The sequence below is a fragment of the Nannospalax galili genome, unplaced genomic scaffold, assembly GCF_000622305.1.
Source record: "Nannospalax galili isolate Female #2095 unplaced genomic scaffold, S.galili_v1.0 scaffold410, whole genome shotgun sequence".
NCBI classification, from domain to species: Eukaryota; Metazoa; Chordata; class Mammalia; order Rodentia; family Spalacidae; genus Nannospalax; species Nannospalax galili.
In genome coordinates this window covers 1,445,232-1,456,508 of record NW_008329143.1, presented here as the reverse complement: position 1 = coordinate 1,456,508, position 11,277 = coordinate 1,445,232, and the positions used below count along the sequence as shown (strand labels likewise).

At 45.8% G+C, this 11,277-nt stretch overlaps 1 pseudogene; it reads right to left on the bottom strand.

Moving 5' to 3' along the window:
* LOC115070465 overlaps nucleotides 1-3,502 on the bottom strand; it is a 6,699-nt pseudogene extending 3,197 nt beyond the window's left edge.
* Between the last annotated feature and the right edge of the window lie 7,775 nt (nucleotides 3,503-11,277).

Sequence of the window (11,277 nt, the reverse complement as noted above, 5' to 3'; positions counted from 1 at the left end):
GTCTCTCTCTCTCTCTGTCTCTGTCTCTCTCTCTCTCTCTCTCTCTCTCTCGGAGAAGCTAGAGAAATCTAGGAAAGCATATAGGTCTGGCGGGGCAGGCTTGTAATATCAGCTATTTGGAAGGCTGAGGCAGGAGGATAGCCAAGTTCTAGGCCTGCCCTTGGCTGTAGAGTAAGTTCAAGGTTAGCTTGGACTAAAGTGAAAGGTAACAAAGGGTCCTGAAGAAGGACGCTCTTGGAGTCAGCCTCAAGGATGTAGGCAGTCAGATAAGAGGCTCAAAGAAGGGAAGGTTTATTAGACTTCAAGAAGATAAAAACATCTCTTGCTTGGGGCACTGGAAGGAACTGGTTATCCCAGCTACTCTAAAAGCTAAGAAGGATCTCTGAGCCTAAGAATTCCAGACCAAGAAGTGGGGGGATTTTGGAGAATCTCATTTCAGAGGAAACCCAATGAAGGAGAAAATCCACCAAGCCAAACCCAAAGAGGAAATGGGGCAGGATAGAGTGGGAGGATAGCAAAAGAGATCTGGGAGTCAGTAAGACGCCACAAAAGTCTCTGGAAAAGGAGAGAAGCCCCTCAGCCAGTAGACAGCTCCTCCGCAGTGCTTAATGTGGGCTCAGAGCCTACTGCCTGGGTTCAAGTCATTCTCTGTAATTTGTGACAAATTCGTATCTCTGTGATGTGTTGATTTCTCTGTTCACCAATGGGGATATGGAGACATTGCTATACTGCTACAGCGTCATGGTATCAAGTTAATACTAGAATACACTCAGAAAACAGAGCCCCCACCCAATGACCCTCAAACACTCCTTCAAAGTTTGTTCTGTTCTTTTGGTCTTTTTATGAAAGGTCTCCCTGTAGCCCCAGCTGGCCTGGAATTCACTATGTAAACCAGGCTGGCCTCTAGTTCACAGAGATCCACCTGCCTCTGCCTCCCCAGTACTAGGATAGGGTCTCCCTATAGCCCCAGCTGGCCAGGAACTTACTATATAGACCAGGTTAGCCTCCAGTTCACAGAGATCCACCTGCCTCTGCCTCCCCAGTGCTGGGATTACAGTTGTGTGCCACCACACTTGACTTTTAAAGATTTATTTATTTTTATTTTATGTGCAAGAATGTTTTGTCTGTGTGTATGTATGTGCACCACATGAGCGTCTGGTGCCAGATCCCCTGGAACTAGAGCTACAGACAGTTGTAAGCCACCAAGTGGGTGCTGGAAACTGAGTCCAGGTCCTCTGCAAGAACAGCCAGTGCTCTTAACCACTGAGCCATCTCTCTGGTCCCTCCTTCAAGTTTTTGGTTTGTGTTTTTGTTTTTTTGTTTGTTTTGTTTCTTCTTTTTTGTTTTGTTTTGTTTTAATTTTTTATTATTTTTATTTTATGTGTATGCGTGTATTGCCTGCATGTAGGTAAGTACACCCATGTTGTACAATGCCCAAGGAGGTCAGAAGAGGCTGTCGGATCCCCTGGGACTGGAGTTATGGACAGTTGTTAGCTGCCATGTGGGTGCTGGGATTCGAACCCAGGTCTTCTGCAAAAATAACCAGTGTTCTTAACTGCTGAGCCATCTCTCCAGCCCCTTGTTTTGTTTTTTCTGAGACAGTATTTCTTGTAGTCATGGCTGGCCTTAAACTCACTATGTAGCTAAGGATGACCTTCATTCCTTGATCTTCCTGCCTCTACCTCCCAAGTGCTGAGATTACAAGTGTGTGCCACTGTGCCTAGCTGTTACAGTATCATTATCGTCATCATCATCATTGTCAAAACAGGGTCTCATGTATCCTAGACTGGCTTCAAACTCACTATATAGCTGATGATGACCTTGAACTCCTGATCCTTCTGCTTCTATTTTCCTAGTTCTGGGATCACAGGCATGTCCTATCAAACCTGGTTTTATGTGGTACCAGGAATCAAGCCTAGGGCTTTGTACTTGCTAGGCAAGCACTTTGCCAAGTAGCTACCTCCTCAGTGCCACAATGGCTGTTATTAACTACAATGTGAGCTGTAAAAAAGAAAGAGAGGCCAGGAGTGGTGGCACATGCCTTTAACCCCAGCACTCAAGAGGCAGAGGCAGGAAGATCTCTGTAAGTTCAAGGCCAGCCTGGTCTACAAAGTGAGTTCCAGGCCAGGTGGGGCTACAGGGAGACCTTGTCTCAGAAAGATCAAAAAAAAAAAAGAGAGGTTGGTGTTAAGATGGGTCAAAAGACAGCCGCCTCTGCTCATCTGAGTCATTAGGTGCCCTAGTTCTTCCTAGCTCCATGAGATGTGGGAGCTCATGGTGTGCTAAGAAGAATACCTAGAGCTTAGTGCCTGGGTCATCATACCATCATACTCCATGTGGGTGCTGGGAATCAAACCCAGGTCCTCTGCAAGAGCAGCCAGTGTTATTAACTGCTGAGCCATCTCTCCAGCCCTTCAATTTTTATTTATTTATTTATTTATTTTTGGTCTTTTTGAAACAGGGTTTCCCTGTAGCTTCAGCTGGCCTGGAACTCACTTTGTAGACCAGGCTGGCCTTGAATAATTTTTTTTTTTTAAGGAGACACTCAGAGTTTATGGTTGCATTTCCCCAACAATACACCTTTAAAGCCCTTAAATTCTTTCCAAAAGTCACAACCACACATGTGAACTGTGAATTCTCCTCACCCTTAAACCATCCCTCAATTCCTCTGGGGAACTTCAAGATAAAAATGGCCAGTATGCCAGCCTGCCTCCAGGTCCTCTTGTAAGGTGTGTCTTTTCTCCAAGGGCTGAAGTTCTGATGTGATGTGACGATCCAGGGACTGCCTATGTGAGTTGAGTCTCATGATTGCATAACGTGATTTTTCTTTGGGGGCAGTGGTGTTTGTTTGTTTGTTTGTTTGTTTTTATTTTTGTTTTGAGACAGGTTCTCACTCTGTAGCCTAGGCTGTCCTAGAACTCATGGAGATCTATCTGCCTTTGCCTCCCAAGTGCTGGGATTAAAGATTTGGGCTACCATGCCTAGCTCCGGTTTTATTAAAGGCTTTCGACTGTGTACTTCTGATTTGGACACTAAGTCATCAAAATTCTTGCTTCACTCTCATAAAGACTCCCTGGTGTTATGTAGAATGAATGACCTTGGTCTCCTCAATTCAGCACATACTTTTCTCATGAGGATCAGCTTCTCAGGGATTCTGGTATCTACTAAGGTGACCACCCAGGGCTGTGTACTAGATTGTAGCAGGGCAATCCTACTGGCCAGTTCATCCTGTCAACCTGCTTGGAGTAGTTCCTTCTCCAGCAAAGAAGGTAAAGGGCACTGGGGATGGGGACTCACTGTCACCAAGGATCACACCTATGGGACTGTCATTCTGAGCAAAGACGTGATGATAATACTCTTGTTCTTTCACAGAAGCTCTGCTGCCATTCATAGCAGTTGACTTGTGACAATCATGAAATTTCTGAACACCAGACCTCTGGAAGAATCTGAAGGCAGACATGTAGTAGGTGGATTTGAGCAGAACCTGCTGGCCCCAAAACATGCTCTTTACAGAACAGCATATCTCTGCTGATGGGGCTGTTGACTTCTTCACCCTCAAGGCAGTTCTTCAATTGAGGCTCTCTCTCCTCTGGTGACTTTGGTCGGTGACTTGGGGGAGAGAAAGAGATAGAGTCCTCTGTGTCTGTGCGGAGTGATTAGAGAGGAAGGAAAAAAATGAAGGTGATCAGATGGAGAGAGACAGAGGCACACTCAAAAGAGCACTTGCAGGGTTGGGGTGTAGCTCAGCATACTGTGCTAGCATAGCATGCTCAAGGCCCTAGTTCCACCCCAGCACTTCAAAACATTCCACTGAGGAGTTCTAATGGTGGACCGCTTACAGTGGGGTGACAGGGCTTCGTTTTCTCAGCGACAACTGCTGTTATGTGGGAGGGAGGATTCTCTGTGTGAAAGCTGTGCTGCTCATTGTGAGGGCCGTCCCAGGCCTTCTTAGGGCTGTGCTGTAAGGGTGGTCCTAGGCCTGTGAGGGCACCCTGTTTATTACGAGCCCTGTCCCGCTCCCTATGAGGGCTGTCTAGCTCATTATATGGGCCACCAGGCCTTATAAGGGGCTGCCTTGTTCACTGTGAGGGTTGTTTTGGGTCATTGTGAGGGCCATCCTGCACATTGTGATTGAGGGCTGTCCTGCTCATCATCAGGGCCATCTCATGCCTTGTGAGGGGTGTTTCATTTAAATTCTACCTTGATGGAGCTGGAGAGATGACTCAGTGGTTAAGAACACTGACTACTCTTGCCGAGGACCTAGGTTCAGTTCCCAGCACCCACATGGCAGCTAGCAACAGTCCATAACTCTAGTTCCAGGGGATCTGACACCCTTTTCTGGCTTCCACCTGCATGCACAGGTGCAGTTACATTTATACAGGAAAAACGGTCATACACATAAAATTTTTAAAAAGGAAAAATTTGACTCTTTAAAAAGATAAATAAGCTGGGTATGGTGGCACATACTTTAATCCCAGAACTCAGGAGGCAGAGATGGGTGGATCTCTGTGAGTTCAAGGTCAGCCTGGTGCCTACATAGTGAGTTCCAGGTCAGTCAGAGTTACACAGTAAAACCCTGTCTCAAAAATAAGTCAATACATAAATAAATAAATAAATTCTGTGTTGCAATCTGTTTAAGTTGTTTTATCCCATTTAAGGTTGTTAGCCCTGAATTGATAATAAATTACCTGCCGTTTACTCTTTGCTTTCTGCTCACTCTATTCTTAGAGGAATGTGGGACAGGAGCCCAGTTAGGGACAAGAGATGGTCTCCTGAACCACCTCAATCTCCGATTGAGACTCACTTAATGAGGACCAACTAGGATAATATCCCAGACTAGCAAACAGGTAGCTATTTTTCCTCTGAACATCAACAGGGCAAAGAGAGGACAGCCTTGGTGGGAAATGGAGAGAGCTACAGCCCCAGGGTCCACATGACAGGAGCAGTGGTCATAGGAGTAGTACACTGCCACGGCCAACTCATCTCCTTCCTGCTCCAGCTCTTATGGGTTCCTTCTTACAATTTAGTCAAGAATCCAGGGAGCTAGGAAGTCTATGCCAAGGATCAATGACCCATAGCACAGGGCAAGGGGGAGAGTAGGCTGGGAGGGAAACAGGAATTGGGGTGGTGGGGAATACTGAGATCTTGTGGTCACTCCAGCAGGGTCAAAGGTGGACAAAGGGCTGAAGGGAAAGAACAGATCTAGTGGATTCAGGGCTACTTGGGAGGACCCCATGGCTGATCAGACACCAACAAATGGGAGAAACATCAAGGACAACAGGGCATCTAGGCTGATGATGGCACCATTTTCAGACTGGAGAAGGACAATGTTGAATCCCATTTTATGTGTGTGTGTGCTATGTGCTTTGCTGTTCTTGTTTAGGTTTTTAAAATTTCATTTTTTTAGAGTGTGTTTTGCTGTTCTTGTTAGGGTTTTATTACATTTATCTATTGTATATATTTTGTTTGTTTTAAAAAATTCAATTTATTTATTGTGTGTGTATTTATATGTTCAAGGCAGGTGTCTGGAAGTCAGAGGGGACAACTTGTAGGGGGGATTGGGTCTTTCCTTTCACCATGCAGGTCCCAGGGATTAAACGGAGGTTGTCAGGCTTGGCAGCAGGTGCCTTTACCTACTGAACCATTTCACAGGCCTGTTTTTTTTTTGTTGTTGTTGTTTGGTTTGGTTTGGTTTTTTGAGATAGGGTCTCCCTGAAGTCTCAGCTGGCCTACAACTCACTATCTAGATCAGGCTGACCTCAATGTCACAGCAGATATCTGCTTGTCTCTGCCTCCTAAGTGCTGGTTTGGATTTTCAAAATTTTTTTATTTATTATTTTTATATTATGTGTATGAGAGTATTACCTGCACGTAAGTGCACCCATGTCATGCAATGCCCATAGAGGTCAGAAGAGTGCATTGGATTCCCTGAAACTGGAGTTATAGATAGTTATTAGCCACCACAGCGGTGCTGGGACTAGAACCCGGGTCTTCTGTAAGAATAGCCAGTGCTCTTATCCACTGAGTTATCTCTCCAGCCCTTGGTTTGGATTTTTATGGAACAGAGTCTCACTCTGTGGCTCAGGCTAGCCTCAAATTCATGTCAATCCTGCAATCCTCCTGCTTCAGCCTCTTCAGTGCTGCGACAATGGGGCTCTACCACCACACCCAGCCCCCAGCTACTTGAATATTTGTTTGAGAAGTCTGTGAGATACACAAGTGGAGGTGTTCAGTGGGATGCTGGAGAGGGTTCTGGGCTGCATGCGAGCCAGGAGACCCCAGAAGGGAGAGGCACTGCTGCCAGCTTCCCACAGACTGCCCTGCTTCCCACTAGAGATGGGAGAGAGAAGTCACCACCAGCCACAGAGGAAGAGGGAAGGAGAAGTGGTGGTGACACAACAGGAAGGAATCTCGCCTCCTTCATTTCATATTCCTCATCTCCTCCCCAGGGTGGTTTCCCAGGGAGAGAAGTAGAAACTGAGGGCAAGGCCTGAGTATGTAGCACCGACCAACCAGCCAATGAGAGGATGCAGGGCACCGTGTGTCAGCTAGTGGGTGCCAGGCGGTGGGAGTGGGGGAATGAGTCTGTTTGTATGTATGCTCCTGGTGCTGCTGGGGGCCTGGGTGGGCTGTGCAGTGACAAAGCTTGGGGCTGGGGAAGCAGGCAGATGGTATTGGGCCAACTCCAGTGCTGAGGACTAAGGGGCCATTTTCCAAGTGCCAGATGCCATGATTCAAGCAGCCAAAAACATAGGTGAGCAGCTGAAGAGCTGTGACCAGCAGCCAACTGGAATTTAAAAACAGAAATAATTATCTGTATAAGCCATAACTATATGATATTGATGATGGTCATAATACCCCCTCTGGCTGAAGAGCCTTCTCTGTGCCAGGTGGCCTGATGGACATTTTTCAATCTGATGTCAATCAAGTGGCTAGAGCGTCATGATCTAAGATGCAGATATAGCAGCAATTTCTGATCCCTGCCTGACAGACAGAATGAGAGAGAAGGGTACACGGATTTGCCTGAGATTTGAATCTAGAACTTCCCAAGTCTAAGGTCATTAAGCAGTCCATTTCTCACCCAGCTGGGCAGCCCCTCTTCCTGCTCCCTCCTTCCTCAGACACAGCTTGGCCAAGCTCTCCTCCCTCTCATGATCTCATTTCTGTTCTTCCTTTCCTTCCTTTCTGGGTCTCCATAGAAACGGAGACAAGATCATGACAGACTACACATTACAATCATTGATAACTTTCTGTTGTTGCTGTTTGTTTTTTGTTTTCTGAGACAATGGATCATGTAATCCAGGATGGCCTTGAATTTACTATGTATCAGAGGATGACCTTGAACTCCTGATTGTCCTTGCCTCAGTTTCCCAAGTGCTGGGATTACCCAACTTGAAAAGCACGGTAGATGTTTGTCTACCTCCTGTATTGTTTCCATTAAGGAAAAACAATAGAATTAAGTCATTTTGTTTAATGTAATTTATTTTAAAGATTTATTTATCTTTTGTGTCTGTGCATTTGTATGAATGTAGTTGCAGGGGGGAGGTATGTGCACCTGCCCCTATGGGGAGAGGTGTACATCTGTGTGTGTTCTCAAAGGCCAGAAGAGGGCATGGAGCACAGCATCCCTTGGAACTGTAGTTATAGGCATTTGTTTTAAGGAAGGGTTTCTTGGCTCACAGTTCAAGGATATAATCCATCATGGTGGAAGTCAGAGTGGCGGGGCTTGAGACAGCTGCACACATTACATCCATAGTTGGGAAGCTAAAGATGAGTGCAATTTATTCACCTTAGTAGCTGCTCTCTTTTTCTCTGGAATAATTCAGTTGACTCTCAGCATGGATTCCCCAGTCACAATCAGCAAGCATATCAGGTTGCTGCTGGCTAGTGTCAGGAGTGTTTATTTTTCCAGGGATATTAGACATCTCCACTCAGAAGCCACCAGGGAATAAATAATACCAGGGCTTGGATTTCAAGTCTGCTGACAAGTCCTGTCCCCTCCTCTCCCATTCCGTGCCCATTTCCCCTGGTACAGACCACAGATTCCCCACCCCAGCCCCACCCAGCTCCTGCCCACCTGTTCCACTTCTGGGTGTAGACCACACAGCCACAAGAGACAACATCCCCCCTCACTCCCCACCCATTCCCTTCCACTTTCTGGTATTCAGGTTTTGCAACTTCCTCACCTCTGTGTCCCCACCTTGGTACCTTTCCTTTTCACACCAGCTAATCAGCCTGGAACTCACCAGATAGCCCAGACTGGCCCCCAACTCAAGACAATCCTTCGGCCTCAGCCTCCCGAGGGCTGGGATTACAGGCATGGTAGTGGCGTCCTCATCTCTTCAGTGCAGCAGTGGCCATCGCTGCACCTGGAACATTTTTTGCCTTCCTCTAGCATATCTCAACCTTGACTGCATTTTTCTTAGACAAGTCTTCGCTAGGTAGTCCAAAGTGATTTCAGACACAAGAGCCTCCTGTCTCAGACTACAGCGCTATGATTACAGGTGCAAACCATGACCAGCCTAAACCTTTTCTTTCTCCTCCTCGTCTCCTTTTTTAAAAAAAAAAAAAAAATGTATTTTTTTTAAATTTTATATGCATGAGTGTCTGTCTGCATGTATGTAAATGCATCTGTGCATGCAATACTGGCAGAGGTCAGAAAAGGACATCAGATCCCCCGGAACTGGAGTTACAGAGGGTTGTTAGTCACCATGTGGGTGCTGGGAATTGAACCCAGTTCCCTGCAAAAGCAGCCAGTGCTCTTAACCCAGTGTTGGGGATGGAACCCAGCACCCTGCATGTCTTAGGTAAGTGCTCTACCACTGAGCTGCACCCATAACTCTCAAGGTTTACTTTTTTTTATTAAAAATTTAAAAAGTTGGGGCTGGAGAGATGGCTCAGTGGTTAAGAGCACTGACTGCTCTTGCAAAGGTCCAGGTTTGATTCCCAGCACCCACATGGTGGCTATGAACCATGAGAGAGAGAGAGAGAGAGAGAGAGAGAGAGAACAAACTGCACTATTGCCTATGATTCTCCCCTGAAGTCCCCATGCAGAAGTTCCCAGGAGCCATCACCTGGTCTCTTGCCAAGATGCCAGAAGTTCCTAAGAATTCCTGTTTCTAGCCTGGGGGTGGTGACCCACGCTTTTAATACCAGTACTTGGGAGGCAGAGGTTGGCGGATCTCTGTGAGTTCAAGGCCAGCCTGGTCTACATAGTGAATTCCAGGACAGCTGGGGCTACAGGGAGACCCTGTCTCAAAAAGACCAGAATATAAAAATTAAAATAAAAAAAAAACAATTTATTTATTGTTTTGTTTTGTTTTGTTTTGTTTTGTTTTGTTTTGAGACAGAGTCCCTCAGTAGCCTCAGCTAGGCTGGAACTCTGCTGTGTAAACCAGGCTCGCCTCCATCTCATAAAGACCCTCTGCTTCCTGAGCACTGTGATTAAGTGTGTACCACCACACCTGCTCAAATCAATTCCTTTTTGTTACATTTATTTATTATGTATGTATGTGACCAGGGTGCTATGGCACAGGTGTGGGGTCAGAGGACAACTTGTGAGGGTTAGTTCTCTCCTTCCATCAAGTGAGTTCTGGAAATCATTAAGCAGCAGGTGCCTTTTACCTGCTGAGTCATCTTTCGCATTGCCTATGTGTCTCCCCAGTAGGTTGCAAGCTGGTCTCTTGTTATCAGCAGCACTCACCCACTCACCCTCACCCCTAGCACTGAGCACAGGGCCTGAGACCAGGCAAGTGCTGAGAAACTGCTGGGTTGAAATCTGCTAATAAAAACCTCTGATTCTCATAGGCACGTTTGCAATAATAGGAGTTAATGACTGGTCTCTCTCAAAGCCACTTTGCCTCTGTATTAACCTACAGTGACTTGAGACTTGATTCCTGCCTAGATATAATTATCACTTCTTCCAGAAAGCATTCTGGGATTGTTACCCCTGACAGAACTTCCACAGCACTTGCACCCAGGCACCGGTCATGTTGAGCTGTAATTGTCTTGTGTGTCATTTTGTTTCTTTGAGGCAGGATATCACACCATAGCCCAGGCTGGCCTCTAACTCTTCCCTCTGCCTCTCAACTAACTGCTAGGATTATAGATTGACATGAATACCTTGCTGAGTTTTGTTGTTGTTGTTTTGTTAAAAACAGGTACTTAAGTAGCCCAGGCTGGCTTCACATTTGCTATATAGCCTAGGGTGACCTTGAACTCCAGATTTTCCATTTTTGTGCTTCTATCTCTCAAGTTGATTGTTTTTTGTTTTTTTCAGATAGGGTCTTACTTTGTAGTCCAAGCTAGTCTCAAACTCTTGCCTCAGAGACTGGAGAGATGGCTCAGCAGTTAAGAGCAGTAGCTGCTCTTGCAGAGGACTTGGGTTCAGTTCCCAGCATCCAGATGATGGCTATCAACTGTCCCTAATTCCCATTCTAGGATACCTGACAGCCTCTTCTGACCTCCTCAGGTATTGCATGACAAGGGTGTACTTACAGACATGCAGGCAGAACATTCATACTCATAAATAAATAAGTAATAGGGGCCAGGCATGGTGGCACACACCTTTAATCCCAGCACTTAGGAGGCAGAGGCAGGCGGATCTCTGTGAGTTCAAGACCAGCCTGGTCTATATAGTGAGTTCCAGGCCAGGTGGTGCTACAGGGAGACCCTTTCTCAAAAAGACATCAACATCATCATCATCATTATCATCATCATCATCATCATCATCATCATCATCATCATATAAATGATAATAAAACAACAGCAAAAAACCTTCTTTCCTCAATCTCCCAATCCTAGGATTGTAGGACTGTGTCACCACACCTGGTATCTATACATACACCATACTCTTTATCTATACATCTTCTGGCAGGATTTAGTCTGAGGACAACCTGAGGCCATGTGTTTTGAGTCTAGTTCAAGGAGGGGACCTACGCAATAGTGGATCACTGCAGAGAATTTCCAGTATGCCAAGTGCATTCTGAGAGTTTTATGTGTGTCAGCTGTTTCAAGTGTCAAGACAAACCCATTTGCTAGAGGGCACACTGAAGCCAGAGAGATTTTTTCTTAGCTTTCTTCTTTAATAAAAGATTATTTTATTTTATTTTGTGTGTGCATATGTGTATACATACATGTGTGTGCAAGTGCATATGGAAGTCAGATGTGGGGCATGCTGGTCATGGTGTCACATGTCTTTAATCTCAGAACTTGGGAGGCAGAGGCCAACAGATTTCTGTGAGTTCTCAAACAAAAACAAAACAAAAACCCAGAAGT